A 19,154-nucleotide genomic window follows, 5' to 3' on the forward strand; every position below is an offset into this window, starting at 1 on the left:
CCAAAAATTAAATTAATTAATTAATTAATTTTAAAAAAAGAAAGCAACACTGGGCAGGGCTGATGCTCTGGACGTGAAGGGACTGTGGTCCCCAGAGGAGCAGAGGTGGCCTAGGGAGCTGTGTCTGCAGCCACCTCCATCCTTGGATTGCAGTCACCTGGGGGACACAGCAGGCATCATGTGTACCTCAAGAGACAGGGGTGGTCTGTCCATCAGGGAGGGGTTACACCCAGCAGATGTTCCTGTGTCTCAAAGCTGATGTATTATTCAACTTCCAACCATCTGGGGAAGCTGGGTACTTACAACTCAACTTCCCACCTCTGCCCTCCTTTTCCATATTACAGGGCCCTTTCCTGCTGGTGAACAACCCAGGGAGGCTGGGAGTTGCCACAGCAGGAACCCAACTTTCAGGGTCGGATGGATCTAGCTTGGGTCATGGCACAGTGTGACTTCAGGCTTAGAAGTCTCAACTTCTCTGAGCCTCAGTCTCCTCATCTGTAAGAATGGGCATACTCACAGCAGCCACTTCACAGGACTCTCAGCACAGTGCCTGGCATTCGAAACACTGTTACTGACGGCTCAGGACACCCCTGGGCAGGAAGCAATTTACCCAGAAGAAAGCAAGTCTCAAAGGTTTTGGGGCCACAGCCTCTGTGACAGCGAGTCCTGGTTAGGCCACTGCCTGGCTATGTGACTGCAGGTTTGTCCCTGCCTTTCTCAGAGCACGGTTTCCTCCTCTGTACAGTGAGGGGTACAGTGGAGCTGACCTTTGAGGTCTCTTCCTGCTTGGGCCCCAAAGGGAGGCAGGCTGGGGCCTGCCCGGGCCTCAGGGGAGGGTGTCACTGGGTTTTCCCTTCAGATTAACCAGTGGCCACGTCAGTGAGCCTACAGGACAGGCTCCAGAGCCCTGCCTCCCAGCGGGGTGCCCCTCAGCGGCCTCGGAAGCAGGAGGTCGGGAGCCAAACCAGCAGGACAGGACAGGGCCAGCTGAGCCCTGCAGACAGAGGGGCCGAGGCTTTTCTCTGGGTCCCCACCCGTCTGGGGTGGGACAGGGTGCACAGTGGGTGACAGTGGGGAGTGCAGGGTGGGGGTCCATGGGAGAAGGCGTTCCCTCCTCCCTCCCTCCCTGTCAGACTGTTTATCCCTGTCTATCTCCATCCCTCCCCACAACCCTTTGTCTCCTGGCTCCTCACCCATCCCTCTCTGGCTGTTAGTCGCTTTCCCTCTCTGACTCTTGATTCTCATAATTTCTTTCTGTCTCCTCCATCCCCCCTTCCATCTTTCTCTCTGTCTCTTAACTCCCCATCTTATTCTCTCTCTCCATTTCTTTCTCTGTCTTTCTCTCCTGTTTCTCTTTACAGTTTTTCACTGAAGCCCCCCTTTTATTGTCTCTCCCTCTCTCTCACTCATTCCCTCTTTCTCTGTCTCTCACATTTTTCTGTTCTTTGTTCCTGTGTGTGTGTATGTGTGTGTGTGTGTGTCTCCCTCTCTCCTAATCTTTTCTCTTCCTCCCTTCGCTGTCCCTCTCCCCCTCCACACACTGACCCCAGGCCCGGGACCCAGCGAACCCCACTTTTTCCTGTTCACATTTTCCCAGCCATGATCTCATCTGATGCTCATAACCCCTGCCCCTCCCTGGGGAGACAGGCAGGGCGGGGCTTCTCATCCCATTGTCGAGAGGGATGGAGTGAAGCCCCAGAAGAGAGGTGACTTGCCCATAGTCACATAGTGGATTGGGGAGAAGCCAGGTCAGATGTCCCCTAGCCTGTGGGGAGGGCCTCCCATGGCTCTGGGAGATTTCCAGCTCCACAGAGCCTCTCCACCTCAGGGCCTTCCTCCCCACTGCCTGGAGGGCACCCTCCCTCTGCCCAGTGGAGCTGGCCTCCTGGCCCCACCTGGAGGGTTCTCTGCAGCTCTCTGTGCCAGGAGAATGGTGCAGGCAGTGCCTACCTCCAGAGCATTCTGTATTCGTTCAAAAACAAATAGTAACTGAGAGTCTACTAAGTGCCAGACACAGGGCAAGGCCCTTGACAGAGAGAGGAGGGGAGGGGGCACAGAGGATGCTAGTGTCGCGGGATGGAGATGGAAGGCATCCCTGGGGGTAAGGCGTCTGGCAGTTCAGAGGAGCCAGGGCCTGGGTGTCGGTTGTGTCCTCTAGGAAGCTGCCACCATGACGGAGTTAGAAGAGCAAGGGATTTATGTCCATGGACATTTAAGTTGCTTCCATGTCTTGGCTATTGTAAATATTGCTGCTATGAACATTGGGGTACATGCATCTCTTTGAGTTAGAGTTCCCTCCAGATATAAGCCCAGGAGTGGAATTGCTGGATCATATGGCAACTCTATTTTTAGTTTTTTAATCAGCAACTTAGTAAAATATGAATAAAAGAGAGAGGGGAAAGATGGGGACTCAGAGACACTATGGAAGCCATTCTACCTAATAGAGCAACATTAGAAGCTGTGGTGGTTTGAAGATGTGCGCAGTTTCTTTGATACTCCTCCCTTCACAAGGTGGAGCCTACCACCCTGCCCCTGTGTGAGCTGTACCTAGTCACTTGCCTCTAACAAAATGTGGCAGAAGTGACATTACTTCCTAGACTAAGTCACAAAAAGCATTATGGCTCCCTCCTTGTTCTCTCCTGGACCACTCTCTCTGGGGGTGTGGGTGACATGTCATGAGGACATTAATGAAGAGTCCTACATGGTGAGGAACTGAGGCCTCCTGTCAATAGCCATATGAATGAATCACTTGGAACCAGATCCTTAAGCCCTAGTTAAGCCTTAGGATGAGTACACCCCCGCCTGACCTTTTTGTTTTTTGGTAACAGTTTATTGAGATACAATTCACATGCCATATAATCCACCCATTTAAAGCATACAATTTAATGGCTTTAAGTACATTCATAGTTGTACAACCATTACCACTACCTAATTCCAAACATTTTGATCATTCCAAAAAGAGATCCTATAACCAGTAACAGTCATTCCATCTTCCTCCCTCCCCCAGGCCCAAGTAGCCACTCATCTACTCTATGTCTCTATAGAGTTGTCTATTCTGTACATTTCATATAAATGGGATCATGCAATATGTGGTTGTTTGTGACTAGCTTCTTTCTCTTAGCATAATGTTTTCAAGGTTCATCTGTGTTGTAGTATGTATCAGTACTTCATTCCTTTTTATGACTGGATAATATTCCATTGTATGGATAGACCGCATTTTGTTTATCCATTCTTCAAGCTGATGGACATTTGTATTGTTTCCACTTTTTAGCTATAATGAATAATGCTTCTCTAAACATTCATGTAAAAGTTTTTCTGTGGACATATGTTTTCATTTCTCTTGGACACATACCTAGGAGTGGAATTGCTGGGTCATGTGATGACTGTAACCATTTGAGGAACTGCCAGACTGTTTCCAAAGTGGCTGCACCATTTCACATTCTCACCAGCAGTGTATGAGAATTCTGATTTCTCCACGTCCTTGCCATCCTAGTGGATGTGAAGTGATACCACATTGCAGTTTTTGTTTGCATTTCCCTGATGGCTAATGATGTTGAACATCTTTTCATGTGCTTATTGGCCATTTACATATTTTCTTTGAAGAAATTGGCAGACATTTTTGCTGTAACCCGGTGAGACCCTGAGCCAGAACCACTCAATTAAGAAGCTACTCTTGAATTTCTAACCTTCAGAAATTATGTGAGATAATAAATGTTTGTTGTTCTGAGACACTAAGTTGGGGGATATTTATTACACAGCAATACATAACTAACACAGAAGCACTCAGGAACATGTCATGAGTGACTACTATTAATGCTACTGAAAGTCCCAGCTAATGCAATAACACAAGAAAAAGAAATACAAATTTTCAAGTTTGGAAAAGAAGAAACAAAACTGTCATTGTTTGTAGATTGATTTTTCTACCTAGAAATTCCAGGTGTATCCAATACCTGGGGAAAGCAGTGTAGTGGAATATAATAAGCCCAAGCCAGACCCAGACTGGAGTCCTAGCTTTTCCCTTACTTTCTGTGTCATCCTGGGTAAGTCCTTTTGCCTCTTTTGGCCTCATTGGTTAAATGGAGATGAGAATAGTACCTATGCCATGAGGATTAATGGGAGTGTATATAAAGTGTTTAGGGACTGACATATAATAGCCTTTGACAAGTGAGATCTCCATTTAGGAGGGGATTTGAAGGCAGGAGCCAGGCAGAATTGCAATGTGATTGATTTGATGCCCAGTTCTTAAGCTGCAGAATGTGGGCTCTTTCCATTCCCCCAACTGACTCCAACCTGCTAGTAGGGTCCTAAGAGCCTCAGCAGATCCTTATCCACACCCCGGGTTCAACCCCTGGCTCCACTTCCCCTCACTGGGCAGCTTTGGGCAAATCACTTACGTTGGCTGAATACCCATGACATCATCTACTGATTGGAATGCTCATGCATCCCTACTTACTCACCTTTCTTACTTCTCAGGGGGTGTGGTGAGGATCGGAGAATGGAAAATGAGCTCACTGAGGGGAAAACCTCACAATAGGCTGCAAATAGCCCAAATGAGTCCTTCATGCAGCATGAGACCCCATCTCCAGAACTGTAGGGAAACCCAACAGCAACAAGGGGACAGAATGGGCCCTGAAAGCCCTGTCTAGCTAGACATGGGGGCCACAACAGGCCTTGGGGTATGAGAGAATGATGCTGAGTGCAAGATTCACACCCTTCCCGTTCAGAATGCATTTGACATTTACATTCTCACCAAGACCAAGTGGTAGAATTGCCTAATAAAATGTAGATGCATAAATATGAATTTCAGAAATCAGGGAATCATTTTTAGTGTAAGTATGTGCCCCAGACACTGCAGTTATTTTTTTTGGTTATCTGACATTCTAATTTAACTGGGAGTCTTGTGTTTTTACTCACTATACCTGGTAACCCTACCCAGCAGTGGGGTGAGGAGAAGCAGGGCAGCAACTCTTCACCCCACTTCACACTGGAGGCACAGGGAGGCTCTGCTGATTACCCACCCTTCCATCCCACCCAGGGCTCTTTGGCTGAGGTTGAAACCTGGGTTGTTTGTTGGCTCTAACTCAGAGAACTTAGCTCACATCCCCTCCTTCCTTTTTGGGGCTGGTCTGGCCCTTGGGGCCTGGGGAGGCCCTGGGAGTCTAACTCACTCAACAGGATGAAGAGGGCAGGTCAAGAGGCCCAGAGGGAGGTCTGACAGAAGAATTTGGCCCCTGGTAGACTAAGTAATAAATCTCCATTTCTCCAGCCAAGAACCCAAGTTCTCAAGTACTGTTATTTATTTATTTATTTATTCATTCATTCATTCATTCATTCATTTAAAATTTTTGGCTGCATTTGGTCTCTGTTGCTGCATGCGGGCTTTCTCTAGCTGCGGTGAGCAGGGGCTGCTCTTTGTTGAGGTGTGCGGGCTTCTCATTGTGGTGGCTTCTCTTGTTGCAGAGCACGGGCTCTAGGCGTGAGGGCTTCAGCAGTTGTGGCTCACAGGCTCTAGAGCGCAGGCTCAGTAGTTGTGGCGCACGGGCTTAGTTGCTTCGCAGCATGTGGGATCCTCCCGGACCAGGGCTCGAACCCGTGTGCCCTGCATTGGCAGGCGGGCTCCTGACCACTGCGCCACCAGGGAAGCCCTCAAGCACTGTTTTATATGTGAATTTGCCCAAGGACAGCAGCAGAGGGGAGTTAGAGCTAGGACCAGACCTTGAGCTTCTTGACACCCAGGCTCTCCTTGTTGGTCTGGGATCTGGACGAGAGGGCCCAGGGAGGAGCCCTCTCATGCCCAGACCAGAGAGATGGGAGCAGAAAGGCCTGTGGGACAGCAGGGAGGGCCCTCCCAGAAGCTCCCCCGATTTTGGTCCCTCCTCTGCTATCACCTAGTGGGCATCTAAAGCCAGCGCCTCCTAGGGAAACTCCTCAACAAGGAAGGCTGTCTTTGTGCCTTTCCCGTCCCTTCTGGTACCTGCCTGGTCACATTCACTGTGTGACGCTGAAAAGCCCTTTGCCTCTCTGGCTTTCATTTTCTCTCTTAGAATAAGGATTCTCCAAATGGCAACAGGCCTAATCTTTCTAAAACACAAGCCTGGAATTCCCCGGGCGAGGGGTTGGGGTGGGTCTCCATTATTAGGACTTGGCGCTTTCACTGCCCAGGCCCGGGTTCAATCCCTAGTTGGGGAACTAAGATCCCAAAAGGGCACGGCCAAAAAAAGAAACCGCACACAACCACACACAAGCCTGGCCAGGTCAGTCCCCTGACCCTCTCTGGCTTTCAGGTTGAAGCTTGTCATGACCTGCAGAATCTGGGCCTGGCTGACCTCACTAGATCCCCACTTCTCTGCTCCAGCCACACAGGACTACTTTCATTTCTTCAATCACCAGGCCCTCTTAGGGCCTTTGCACACGCTGTTCCCTTTACCTAAAATACTTCCCTCTTCTTCACCTGGGCTTGTTCCTACTCATCTTTCAAGTGTTGGTTTAATCACCTCCTCCAGGAAGCCCTCCTCCCTGACTCCCGCAACCCAGGATGGGCTCACGGCAGGGAGGGGGTGTGCTGCTGGAGTCTGGGGCACCCAAACACTGCTCAACATGCCACAGCAGCACCCCCATTCAGGACAGGGGACTGGGAGTCAGGCACTGTGGAAGCCACGGGCTCAGGGTTCAAATTGACCCGATTTCCCATCCCACTCTGCCACAGTTGGGCAGTGTAAACATCAGCCAATGATTCCACCTCTCCAAATCCCAATTTTATTTTGTTTTATCTTATTTATTTATTGGCTGAGCCGCGACGCGCACCACTGGACAGCCAGGTAAGTCTCCAAGAGTTGCATTTTCTTGTTTGGCCATGCCATGCAGCTTGCGGAATCTTAGTTCCCCAAACAGGGATTGAACCCCAGGCTCCCTGTAGTGGAAGCATGGAGTCCTAACCACTAGACCATCAGGGAATTCCCTGAGTCCCAATTTTACAGGTGAATAAATCAGATCTGTCTACACCAGTGCTGAACAATAAAACTCTGATGCAAGCGACGAATGTAATTTAAAATTTTCTAGCCACAGTTTAAAAAAGTAAAAGAAACAGGTGAGCTTAATTTTAATGATACATTTTATGTAATCCATGTGCAAAGTATTATTTCAGCATGTAATCAATACTTTTAAATTATTATTTTTTTTATTTTTTTTTAATAAATTTATTTATTTGTTTTTGGCTGTGTTGGGTCTTCGTTGCTGCACGCGGTCTTTTTCTAGTTGCAGTGAGCGGGGGCTACTCTTCGTTGTGGTGCACGGGCTTCTCATTGCGGTGGCTTCTCTTGTTGCGGAGCACAGGCTCTTGGAGCACGGGCCTCAGTAGTTGTGGCACGTGGGCTCAGTAGTTGTGGCTCGTGGGTTCTAGAGCGCAGGCTCAGTAATTGTGGCGCACAGGCTTAATTGCTCTGCGGCATGTGGGATCTTCCCGGCTCAGGGCTTGAAACTGTGTCCCCTGAATTGGCAGGCAGATTCTTAACCACTGCACCACCAGGGAAGCCCAATACTTTTAAATTATTAACGAACTATTTTACATTCTTTTTTTCATACTAAGTCTCTGAAATCGGTGTGTATTTTATACTTACAGCGCATCTAAATTTGGATTCCACATTTCAAGCGCTCAGTAGCCACATGAGGCTAGAGGCCTCTGAATTGGACAGCACGGCTCTGTCTTGATCTGTGTGGTGGTTACGCAAGTGTGTTCATATGTAAACATGCGTGCAGCGAAACACTTAAGACTTTGACCTTTTTTGTATGCAAATTATATCTAGTCTTGAGAAAAAAAAAAATTCCCGGGTTTCTGGCCTGATCGTGGGTGGACAAAGGGCGGGGCGATTTCCTGGGGTGTGGGGATCCAAGGTGACAGATGGGGTGCAGGGTGGGGGAAAATGAGAGTCTGAGGATCTTGGTCCCTTTAGGTCTTTGTTGCTCCCGGGCCCTGGGAAAGTTTCCAGTCACCCAACCAGGAGCTGTGCAAACCTCGGCTGCCCCCTGGTGGCCAGGTAGCAGGTGGCAGGCAATTGTTGACCTTGGTGCCTGGGCCTTCTCCCCACACCTGAGAGGGGGTCACGGTGTCACTCAAACTTCTCTCCTAGACCTCACAGTCTTGGCCATGGGCATCCCTTCTACCTAGGATTGCTTGATTAGCAAAAAATAAAAGTCACCATGTTAAATTTGAATTTCAGATAAATGACAAATAATTTTTAGTATAAATATGTACCATTCATTGTTTATGTAAAATTCGGATTTCACTGAGCATCCTGTATTTTATTTGGTCACCCAACTTCTAGCTCATCCTCCAGGACTTGGAAGCACAAAATACAGTTCTACTTTGCTGTGTGACATTCGTCATATTCCTTCAGTTTCCTCCTCTGTAAAATGGCCGATAATTCTTTCCTCAACGAACTATTAAGAGGACTCACTGAGATGGGAATTCCCTGGCTGTCCAGTGGTTAGGACTCGGCGCTTTCACTGCTGGGGGGCTGGGGTTCGATCCCTGGTCGGGGAACTAAGATCCCACAAGCCGTGTGGCACAGCCAAAACAAAACAAAACAAACAATCAAACAAACAAAAAACAGGACTCACTGAGAAAAATGTAAGAAATAAATCTCCGTATAATGCCTGGCACATGGTACACCCTGAGTGAATATTCCTCCCTTCCTTCCTGAGCTCCCAGAGGTGCAGGGCAGAGATGGGCTTCCGGATGAGTACCCCACCTCCCTCCCCACACTGCCCAGGGTTTGGACCCCATGATTTCTTGGTGCCTTCTTGATTTTCCGCTCCTTCACTAGGAAACCTTCCTTGGTTACCTAGACTTTTGTCCAAGCCTCATCTGTGTTGGGAATATTACAGAATCCTCTGGGAAGAGCCTAACTCCCAGGAATAGGGTCCTCCTTTCCCAGTTCTCAGAAGATTCCAGAATATAGCCCTGATGCCATCTAGTGGCCATGTCCCTAAACAAATAATACCATCCAGACCTGAACCTGAGAAGTCAGGCTGGTTCACTCTGCCCTCGACCCAAGTGAGACGCTGCCCTCGGCCAGCAGGGCTGCCATGTGGGCAGAGCCCTAGGCCAGGCCTTGGCGGAAGGCAGAAGAAACGGACCGTGAGCTGTCCTGGGACAGAAGGATTGATGGCAGGGGTGCAGTGGACTTCAGCCCAACCTTAGAACCCATGCACTGAGAATGAGAGGAGCCTGAGGCTCAAGGTTAGGTGACATGCCTGAAGGTACACAGCAAGGATTTGCACATTTGCTCTGGGTTGGGTAACTAATGAGGCCATGCTTCTAACAGGCCCACCTCCTCTGAGGAACAGTTGGAGTTGAGGAGGACTGGGGGGGCTTTCTCTGGCTTATTCTCCATTCTGTTTGCATACATGGTCTTTCTCTCTGAGCCTCCTGGACCCATGGGGGGAGACTAACCCCAGCCTGGGGTTGGGATGGGGATGGACCAGGCTCAGGGAACCTTCTCCCCCATGTCAGGTGAGGAGACCAAAGGAAAAAGTGATGCCACCTCCTCACCACCTACCCAAGCTGGACTGGTTCCTGGGATCCTGGAATCTTCTCTCCCTGCATTGAACAGAGGAAAACACTGAGGCCCAGAGAAGGGCAGGGATCTGTGAGCCTTAACAGATCACATAGGTCAGAAGGTCCCCTAGAATCCTTGCCTCTCCTCACCCGGCAGATATACACCTGTGAGGCCTCAGGTCCTTAATCACACTTTTCTCCTTCACAATAACTTGCCCTTTCCCACTATTCAACTTTCCTGGCCCCCCAAAACCCTTGACACAAGTCCCCACTCCCTCTGAGGCTCTGCAATGGCCTCTTACTTGTCTTGTGCTCCTAATCTCCACCCCTTCCCTCTGCACTCTGGAGAAGATCTGATTGCCTCTGCATGGACCCCCGCTCCCCCTTGCCCCTACCCTTTCTTTCTTTCCAGCCCCATCCCTCCCTCTGTCGCTTCATAGACCCTACTCTCTGGCCCAGGGTGGCAAGGCAGCATTTTAACAGGAGGAGGTTTGTTGGCAGATTCCAAATGAACCTGATTCTTACCAGCTGTGTGGCCTTGGATATGCTGCTTAACTTCTCTGGGCCTCTAGCTCCTCTTGTGTAATAATACTTGTTTCAGATTTTGGGGGTAAGGATTAAACTGCATAAAGCCCTTAGCACTGTGTGTGACACGTTAATAAACATTCAATAAATATTAGCTGCCATTATTAGTATGCGTGTTATTATTAGTCTTGGAGGAATAACTGGAGAGGAGGTGAGGGGGTGGGGGAAAGGTAGGGCTATTAACATGAGAACCCTTGGGATGCCCAGAGCAAGCAGAGGAAGACATCAGAACATTTCTATTTATTTATTCTTCCCCACAGGAATGAATATTTTTTATTTAGCACAGTTTGCTGTAGGCATCAAATACTATTAAATCCATGCTGGGTCCTAGCAGCATAAATGCAAACATCACCAACAGGGCTTCTGGGGTCTGTAAGTACCTTAATGTGCTAAGCAGAGAAGATATTACTTGATATATTTTTGAAGCTGAAGTGCTTCCAAGTTTGGTAGTTCCAATTCTGTTATGTCTTGGGAACATTTTTAATAGCAAGAACATGAAGAAATAAACAGTGCTGGTTCCCTTACGTTAAAGTTTCAGGAACGTTTCCAGAAGAGACCATGAGAATGACCTCATTTCTGACAAAGGAAAAGTTGAACTCTCGCCTTTAGTCTGCCTCATGAACCCAAGAAAAGGACAAAGGGGAATACAATCAGCACGTTGTCTTAATTGGAGCTGTTGGCTTCAATATCTTTTCATAACGATGGTGCTCTGTGACTTTTCAAAGGAGGTAGCAGCTCAAGCAGGAATTTTATTTTATTTTTATTGTAGTATAGTTGATTTACAATGTTGAGTTAATTTCTGCTGTACAGCAAAGTGATTCAGTTATACATATATATTATTTTTCATATTCTTTTCCGTTATAGTTTAGAACAGGGTATTGAATACAGTTCCTTGCGCTATATAGTAGGACCTTGTTGTTTATCTGTCCTATATATAATAGTTTGCATCTCAAGCAGGAATTTTCTAAAGTACACTGAGAGCTCTCAGTGCTAAGCCTGTTCCATATCCTCACAACAACCTTCTGAGGTAGGAATAAATCTTTGCATTTCAACAGGTGAGGAAATGGGGGCTTCTGTAGGTGAAACTGATGTCTGAAGTCACATAGCTAGTGAGCATGGGATCTTTGAATGCTCTCCAATCAGAGACCACCAGAAACACACCCGTGGTTGAACAAGTTGGGTTTATTATTTGTTGCAGCAAAGTGAGGGATGTGAACTATGAGGAATGATAGGGCATCTCAGTAACAGAGTCTTAGGAAGGACATTTAGGATTTGGGCTTGTGTGTGGTAATTTGGGGAAGGGCTTAAGGAAGCAGTGTTTCCAATTAAGAAATGGGCAGAAGACCTAAATAGACATTTCTCCAAAGAAGACATACAGATGGCCAATAGGCACATGAAAATATGCTCCACATCGTTAATTATTAGAGAAATGCCAATCAAAACTACAATGAGGTATCACCTCACATCAGTTAGAATGGCCATCATTAAAAAGTCTACAAATAATACATGCTGGGGAGGGTGTGCAGAAAAGGGAACCCTCCCACACTGTTGGTGGGAAAGTAAGTTGGTGCAGCCACTATGGAAGACAGGTTGGAGGTTCCTCAAAAGCCTAAAAATAGTGTTACCATATAATCCAGAAATCCCACTCCTGGGCATATATATGGAAAAGACAAAAACTCTAATTGAAAAGATATATGCACCCCAGTGTTCATGGCAGTACTATTCACAATAGCCAAGACATGGAAGCAACCTAAATGTCCATCAACAGATGAATGGATAAAGATGTGGTGTATATATATACATACACAATGGAATATTACTCAGACATTAAAAAGAATGAAATATTGCCATTTGCAGCAACATGGATGGACCTAGAGATTATTATATTAAGTGAAGTAAGTCAGGCAGAGAAAGACAAATATTATATGATATCACTTATATGTGGAATCCAAACAAATAATACAGATCAACTTAACAAAACGGGAAAGGGGAGGACGAGGGATAAATTAGGAGTATGGGATTAATAGATACACACCACTATATATAAAATAGGGAATTCCCTGGCGGTCCAGTGGTTAGGACTCCACGCTCTCACTGCCGAGGGCCCGAGATTGATTCCTGGTTGAGGAACTAAGATCTCACAAGCCTCACAGTGCTGCCAAAAAAATAAATTCTAAAGATTTTTAAAATAAAATAAAATAAACAAAAAGGATTTACTGTATAGCACATGGAACTATATTCAATACCTTGTAATAACCTATAATGGAAAAGAATCTAAAAATAAATCAATAAATTTTTTAAAAAAAGAAAAGAATCTGAAACTGTACATTTGAAACTAACACAATATGGTAAATCAACTATAGTTAAATAAATAAGGAAGCCGGGTTTTATCTGGATCAGATGCTGTCTATGATGGGGTACCTTGGTAAATCTTATCTAGAACGCGGGAAGACTAGACTGAGTCTAAAGCTGTAATTGGTGAAGAAGCAGCAATCTCTATATGAGCTAGGTTAGGGAAATACTTGGTCATTTTTGTGCTTTGGACAATGCTCTTGCTTTGTCTGGTTCAGACATGATTATGGAGAGGTCTTTATATTGTCCTGATCCATCACAGTCACAGAGCAGCCTTGTCTGATGTTGATGTTCTGAGTTCTGTTTTTATGCTCAACAGGAGAACACCAAGGCCTTCCTGTAAGTGCCAGGCTAGCTCCTGGGTATCAGGGGCTGCTTTTCTGTTTCTCAGAGCCTGGACTCAAATCCAGGTTCATGTGACTAGAAACATCCCTGTGTCCACAGGAACTTGAAGAGAAGTCTGGCAGATGAGGAATTTCATCTATGAGTTTATTTCATCTACTACCTTCACCCCTTACTCAGACCCAACCCCTAAGACAGTCCCTGGGATAATTGCAGGCACTTAATAAATGCTTGTTGAATTCATGAAACAATGAAGATGGGTGTTAAGCACTCCAGAGAACGGGACTTCCCTTGTGGTGCAGTGGTTAAGAATCTGCCTGCCAGTGCAGGGGATACGGGTTCGATCCCTGGTTGGGGAAGATCTCACATGCTGCAGAGCAATCAAGCCCGTGCACCACAACTACTGAGCCTGCACTCTAGAGCCCATGAACCACAACTACTGAAGCCCGTGCACCTTAGATCCCGTGCTCCGCAGCAAGAGACGCCACTGCAATAAGAAACCCGTGCACCGCAATGAAGGGTAGCCCCCGCTCATCCCAACTAGGGAAAGCCCACGTGCAGCAACAAAGACACAGCCAAAAATAAATTAAAAAAAAAAAAAAACTCCAGAGAACAATGTCTGGGTGCAAATTGCAGCTCTGTCACCTATCAGTATGTCATCTGAAAACTGTTCATTAAATGATAAAATTGCACAAACTTTTAAAAGTTTTCCTTTACCCATTTGTATAGCAGAGGTAATCACCAAAACCATTTGCCGGGCTGTTGTGAGGATCAAATGAATCATTGTGTGGTGTGTGCTTAGGTAAGCTCGGTAAATGTTAGCTATTAATATTTTCAAGCCAAGTAGCCCATTAGTTTTGTGATTGTATGTTTGATATTTTTCCTGCTAGGCATGAAAGCAAAGATCTTGTCTTGTTTCCTACTGCATCACCAGTGCTCAGCATATAAATTAATGTTTGATAGGTAAATAAGAAAATTGGCTAGAACCAAGGCACTCCCCTCATTCTGGGGGTAAATTTTAATTTTTATATCATTGTCCATTGAAATAAAAATGCACAATGTGAGAGCTGTTTCAGTTTTATTTGGGGACTTACTGACGACTATAGCCCAGGGGTAGACAGTCTCTTAGATAGTTTTGAGGAACTGCTCCAAAGAGGTGGGCGAGGTTGGTTTATATGTGATTTTGGAGAAGGGGTATGTGCAATCAAGCACACATCTCAGTAGAAGGTTGCTGTGAGTCACGAGGAACACATATCTCAGTTAATGACATTAGTGTCTTTCTAGGTATGAAAATATGCAAGAAATTGGGCTCCTAAAATTTTCTCCTGAAAATATCTAACCATCTGAAGACCTGTTCTGCCAGTTTTCCCAGAGCACAGAGTGCCTCATTCCTGATCTTCACCCCTGAACTCCTTTCATTGTGTGTTGAAGGTCAGAGACTATGGTGGCTAATGACTCAATCCTTGTAGAACCGGGTGTCAAGAGACCTTCTTTAGTTGGCATCTGAAACTTAAAGAAAAGTTGCAAAAATTATGTAAGGAACTTCCATATACCTTTCACCTAGATTCACCACTTGCTTACATTTTGCCTCATTTGCTTAAATCATGCTCTCAATTTTTATACACCTGAATTTTTTTCTGAATCATTTGAAATTAAGTTGGAGACATTGTGCCCTTTTACCCCTAAATACTTCAGTGAATATTTCCTAAGAACAAGGGAGTTCTCTTAACATAACCACAATACAATGATCAAATGTAAAAATTTTAACATTGATACCCAACCTCTAAACCACGATCCATATTCAAATTTCGTCCCTTCCAGGAAGCACATGATATTTACTTGACCTATAACTGGTGATGTTAACTCTGATAATTTTGATTCACTTGTTCTGCGAGGTTACACCTCTGTGAAATTCCTATTTTCCCTTTGCAATCAATAAGTAATCTATGGGAGACCCTTTACTGTGTAACCATCCTGTTCCTCCAGGTTTACCGTCCATTACTGATTTTCTAACTCCGTCATATTTGCTAGTTGTCATTCTAATAAAAGGAAGAATTTCCCCTTCTCCCCCATTTATTTAATCACTTCTTTATTTATATCAGTAAAGAGTCATTGGGTTATAATTTTATTCAGTTATATTCTGTTACTATCATTATGTGTTTTGCTCAAATTGCCCAGATTTGGCCAGTGGGATCTCCTTCAAGTTAGCTCCTGTGTCCTATGACATATTCTCATCATTCTGATTCCCATCATCCTTACACTCTGTTCCAACAAAAATGTTGCAAGCACGTCTGGGGCTTTCCATGCCCGGACTTAGGCTTTTTAAAAAGCTGCCAAACGGTCCCTGTGTTTTTCCGCTTCCTGCCAGCAGGCGGAACCTTAGAGCCCAGTATCTGGGGCCGAAGCACAGCGGCGCGGACCAACCTTTTCCGGTTGTGGCCGGAAGTCCCCGGAGAGCGGCGGCTTTGAGTCAGCTGACCAGGGTCCGCGTAGGAGGAATCTGAAGTCCGGCCGGCCGGACGGACCCAGCTAAGGGACTGGCTGGGCGGCCGACGGACGGACAGGCTGGGGCGGCCTCGGCGGCGTTAGCTGAGCAGGGGCAGGTACATGAGGGGTTGGGGCGGCAGGTGGGGGCCGTCCAGGTTGAGGGACGCGGGCGGGGACCGGGTTCCGCCTTCAGCAGGCCCACGGGCTGCGACACCTGAGCCCAGGAGCACAGACACAACAAGTCCGGCTCTGGCCCGGGCCATTCGCCCCAGAAGGGAGGTCAGGCTTGTATTGTGGTCTTTCGTCCAGTGATTACAGTTTGGGGAAACTGACGCCCCAAGTAGGGAAAAGGCCCCCACAAGCTGTCCTTTCCAGGTAGGGACTCACTCTAACTCTGACTTCCAGTCGAGGCCCCTCTCTCATGTGGAGGTGCTTTTAATGAGTTTGCCCCGATTGGAGAGGCCGAGGCCCGGAAGCGCGCTGAATAGAGTTGGGCTTGGGAGTAAGAGACGTGACTTTGAGACTTCGTCGCCGACAGCCAGTTGTGCTTTATGGGCCAAATCCTTTCGCTGTGTCGGGCCTCAGTTTCCTCATTTGTAAAACAGGGCAGTGTATCTCTAAATATGGTTCTCACAGCCTCTGCTTTGAAACGCCCTAGGGTGCATACTTCACAGTGCAGGACTCAAATAAGACTCTGATTTAGAATCTGGGTCGCAACCAGGAAAACTACATTTTGAACATACTCCTCGGGGGTCCTCTGCATACCGATGTTTGAAGCCCACTGATCTTAAGTGCTTTCTTGCTGTGAGTTCTAGATATGCATTCTTTGCTTTGAGGCAGCTGGAACTTGTTCAGGATCTTTGGGGGGTGGGGGGGCGGGTGCTGGCGAGAATGTTTAGCCCAGAAAAGAGAGCAATGGAAGGGAAAACAAAACAAAAAAATCTCATCAAAAACAGAAAAGATTGTTATGGTGAAGAGGGCTTCCACTTCATCTTTGCGGTTGAAAGAGGCAGAAACTAGGATCAATAGGTGGATTCTACAGGAAGACAAAATTTTGATTTAATAGAAGAACTTAATGCTGGCCACAGGTGACCAGCAATGGAATGGATTGCCTCCAGAGGTAGTGAACTCCCTGTCAAAGGAGTTATTAGATGGAGGTCCTTTTCAACTTGAAAATGTTTAAATCTGAGTAGTTACTTTGAGTCTTTCTGGTGCTGCCTTCTTTTTTTCTGCCCTCTTTTCTTGACATCTTCATCCCCCCAGCCTACATCTCCAGAAGTGAGGCCAGTGGGTTTGAACTTATGTAATCTCTTCCTTGTCCTGTGTACCATCCTTCTTTTCAAGGACTTTGGAATGGCCCATCTGATAAGGGCTCCTTAAATGTTTGTTGAATGAATAACTAAGCAGTGTCCCCACCCCATCAGTTTGTAGCTTATTTTCTTAGAATAACTTGGAAATGAATCTGAAGACTTTGATGAGGAGAAGCCAGTGAACTCTTTGGAATATGGGTTGGAAGGAGGCTGTTCAAGCCAGCCTCCCCCAGCTCCAGGACATAAATCCCTCTTTAATCCTCTCTCCAGCAGTGTGTTGTTATAGATGTTGTGTCTACTGAGAGAGTTTTTGCAATCTGTTGGCTAACTTCATCAACATTTAAAACCAGTCCTGTGATGGACTTGACTTGCCAGTTCATCCTCACATGTAATCTGCAGATAATGCTTCTAGCATAAATTTAGTTTTCTAATTAAACATCAGAGCTCCTTATTTTGTGATTTACAAAACTCCAAGCAGATCACTTTTTAGAAACCTGTTAGAATGCTTACATTGCCCTATAGAACAGAGGTTCCATATTGACCCAATCCTGCTGGAATGCCCCTGCCAAAAAAAGGTTGGGTTTGAGCCAAGACTTCCTGCCTGTGTTTATCTTCCTCCCTTTTTTGTTTGTGTTTCCTAGGATGTAAAGAAAGTTGTGAAATGCTTATTCAGATATTATCCAGGTGTTGAGTAATATGATTGTAATTTAGTGGTGTCTTTAAAACTTCTCAATCTGAAATTTTCCTCTTAAGAAAGTACCTAAATCAGCATTTTAGGAAAATCGAACCAAGTTTCTATAAATAAGGTTTTATTGGAACACAGCCACACCCTTTAGTTTATATACTGTTTTTGGCAGCAGAGTTGCCCCAAAGACCATATGGTCCGCAAAGTCTAAAGTATTTAATGTACAGTGCTTTTCAGAAAAGAAATTGCCAACCCCCTGACCTGCACCATGTACTTTCTTTTTAACTTTGAAATAATTTTAGACTTCCAGAAATAATACACAAACTTCCTGTATACTCTTTACCCAACTTTCCCTAATGTTAACATTTACGTAACCATAACATTGTCTAATAAATTTAACATAAATACAGTACTACTAACTAAGCTATAGGCTTTATTTAAGTTTTGCCATTTGTCCCACTAATGTCCTTTTTCTGCTCCAGGATCCAATCCATTTTCCCACATTGCATTTAGTATCAAGTCTCCTTAGTCTCTTAAATCTGAGACAGTTCCTCAGCCTTTTTTGTCTTTCATGACTAAACTTTTGAAGAGAACTGGCCAATTATTTTGTAGACTGTCTCTCAAATTTATTTTTTTGAGGTAGAATTCACATATAAAATTCACCATTTTAAAGTGTGAATGTTGACAAAGTTATGCAACCATCACCACTGTCTTAGTTCCAGAACATTTTCATCTTCCGAAGAAGCCCGGTACATGTTAGCAGTTTCTCCCTAGTCTCCCCTCTTCCCATCCCCTGGCAACCACTAATCTGGAATCACATGTATGTGGCCTTTTATGTCTGGCTTCTTTCATTAAGCGTAATGTTTTTGGGGTTCATCCATGTCATAGCATATGTCAGTACTTCAGTCCTTCTTATGGCTGAGTAATATTCCACTGTAGGGATATACTGTGTTTTGTTTATCCATTTGTCAGTTGATTGACATTTAAGTTGTTTCTGTCTTTTAGTTGTTATGACATGCTGCTCTGAACATTCATGTACAAATTTTTGTTTGAACATATTTTCAGTTCTCTTAAATGTGTTTACGTAGGAGTGAACTTGCTGGGTCATATGGCAACTCTATTTTTAACTTTTTTGCCTGCCGAACTGTTTTCCACAGCAGCTCACTATTTTACATTTTCTTTTTTTTTTAAATAAATTTATTTATTTATTTATTTTTGGCTGTGTTGGGTCTTTGTTGCAGAGCACTGGTTCTAGGCACGTGGACTTCAGTAGTTGTGGCACACAGGCTTAGTTGCTCCATGGCATGTGGGATCTTCCTGGACCAGGGATTGAACCCATGTCCCCTGCATTGGCAGGCGGATTCTTAACCACTGCGCCACCACGGAAGTCCACCATTTTACATTTTCATTAGCAATATATGAGGATTCCATTTTCTCCACACCCTCTTCAACATTTGTTATTGTCCTTTATTATTATTATTTTTTTCCACCCTAGTGGGTGTGAAGTGGCATCTCATTGTAGTTTTATTTGCATTTCCCTAAGGCTAGATGGTGTTGAACAGCTTTTCACGTGCACGTTGGTCATTTTTTCTTTGGAGAAATGTCTATTCAGATCCTTTGCCCTTTTGTAATTGAGTTACTTGTCATCATGTATAATTTTACATGTAAGTATTCAGAGTTTGCAGATCCCCTGAAGCCCCTTGAAGTAATTCAGTGAGAGCTGAACTGCAAAATCTGAGGCAGTGCCAGTAACTCCGTGACCTGAAGGCAGTTGGATTTGGACATGTTGAAGTGCAGAGTGAGTTGTACGTCTGAAACTGCTGACCACTCAGAGCTT

The 19,154-nt window shown here is 45.4% G+C and overlaps 1 protein-coding gene across 2 annotated transcripts in view; it reads left to right on the forward strand.

The window, feature by feature from the left end:
* The first annotated feature begins 15,287 nt into the window (after positions 1-15,287).
* The window catches only part of RNF185 (ring finger protein 185), a 28,912-nt gene continuing 25,045 nt past the window's right edge, over positions 15,288-19,154 (forward strand). For both annotated transcript variants that reach the window (XM_007170664.2, XM_007170665.3), the window contains exon 1: positions 15,288-15,438. The gene's annotated coding sequence lies outside the window, so the exon portion shown is untranslated. The remainder of the gene's footprint in view (positions 15,439-19,154) is intronic.

Source organism: Balaenoptera acutorostrata, chromosome 13 (assembly GCF_949987535.1).
Source record: "Balaenoptera acutorostrata chromosome 13, mBalAcu1.1, whole genome shotgun sequence".
Lineage (NCBI taxonomy): Eukaryota > Metazoa > Chordata > Mammalia > Artiodactyla > Balaenopteridae > Balaenoptera > Balaenoptera acutorostrata.